The 1,738-nt window shown below is 36.1% G+C and overlaps 1 pseudogene; it reads left to right on the top strand.

Moving 5' to 3' along the window:
- The first annotated feature begins 367 nt into the window (after positions 1–367).
- LOC127665692 (vomeronasal type-1 receptor 4-like) lies at positions 368–1,321 on the top strand (annotated as a pseudogene).
- Positions 1,322–1,738: the final 417 nt, after the last annotated feature.

The raw sequence follows: 1,738 nt of genomic DNA, 5'->3' as shown, positions 1-1,738 counted from the left end.
CATATACATAAAAGACAAAAATAATTCTTTAAAAAATTATATGCTGTGACTAGTGAATAAAAGCTCTTTATAACATGCAAGTTTGCCTTCCAGGTCATTAGCATGCTGCTTCTTAATATAATAGCACTCAGAAGATTTTTGCTTTGAGCCCACCTGCTTCAATACTTTCTATCTTTTGAGGCTCTCGAGACTCCCTGAAATGCAGTTCCCAGAAGTATAGCATCTGGACCTGAAATACTAAGGAGTTGGACATTTTTCTAAACTTCTCTCCTCTTGATGTGTCTGTTAGTATATTTTCCCACAAACCTCAGTATGTAACTAGCTTTATACGTCAATCTGATTCATTTTCTCTGAAGGCCTGACTGGGATGTTATTTCCAAGCAACATCCTCTTAGGGGTTTTCTTCTTATCTGAGTTCTGTGTGGGTATCATAGGGAACTCATTGCTCTTCATGCTGTATGTGTACACATTCTTGGTCAAAGCTTGCTTTAACAGACCCATTGATCCCATTTTCATGCACCTGATGATAGTCAATATATTGACAATCATATTCTCTATTAAACCATATATCACATCATCCTTTGGAGTGCCCAATTTTCTGGATGATTCTGGCTGTAAGGCAGTTGAGTATGTCTACAGAGTCACCAGGTCTATGTCCACCTCTACCACTTTTATCCTAAGCACATTATAAGCCATGACCATCACTTCCAGTAATTCTAAGTGGGCATGGCTTAATCCTCGACTCTGTAAATGGACTTTTTGCTCCTTCCTGTTTTCCTGGCTTGTCAACATAGTCATATACATGCACCTCATTAAGACCATGATAGCAAAAACTAATTACACTGATATTGATTATGGTTATTCTCATGTTTACTGTGTAAGTCTTCCACCCAAGTACCCAAACCCAAGATTATTCCTGAGTATTTTCATAACAAGTGACCTGCTCTTTCTGGCCATTATGGTATGGACCAACCTCTACATGGTGACCCTCCTCTACAAGTACCGCAAGAGAGCCCAGCATCTCGGCAACCCAAGCCTCTCCTCCAAGTCGTCTCCTGAACGCAAAGCTCCTCACACAATCCTGTTGCTTGTAAACAGCTTTGTGTTCTTTGATTTGTTGAATAACTTTGCCACTCTTTATGGTAAGTTTTATACACATGAAAGAATGATAAGTTTGGGGGCAATGATCACAATTGTGGCATTATTTTACCCTATACTCTGTCCATTTCTACTGATGAACACTAATAAAATTCTTTCACAGTGTATTTATTTCCTACCAATACTGAAAATTACCTATTTTCAAAAAACAGTTGGTACCTGATATGATGCCCAGATGTTCTTTTTAACAAATATATCTTTCTAGTGATTTTTGTGTTATATTGGAAGCTGTGTGTCTCTTAAGTCCTTGGTATGGTCCCAGTTATAATTGTCACAAGTTGTACATTTTCAAATTTTAGATTTTAATATTTTTATCAATAAAATTGCATCCACACCATTCAACAACTTTCATATTTACTGTCCATTGAAATTATAATACTTTAGAGCTTGTAAAATAAAAACTCATCTTGTTAACCTCCACATAAATACCATCATAAATACACACATAAATTTTGTACACAAGAGCAGACACACAAACCTATACACACAAAGATAAATAGATAAAAATAGATAGATAGATAGATAGATAGATAGATAGATAGATAGATAGATAGATAGATGATAGATAGGCAGATAGGTA

This window comes from Apodemus sylvaticus, chromosome 15 (genome assembly GCF_947179515.1).
Source record: "Apodemus sylvaticus chromosome 15, mApoSyl1.1, whole genome shotgun sequence".
In the NCBI taxonomy this organism is placed as follows: Eukaryota; Metazoa; Chordata; class Mammalia; order Rodentia; family Muridae; genus Apodemus; species Apodemus sylvaticus.
This window is presented reverse-complemented; position numbering and strand designations above follow the sequence as displayed.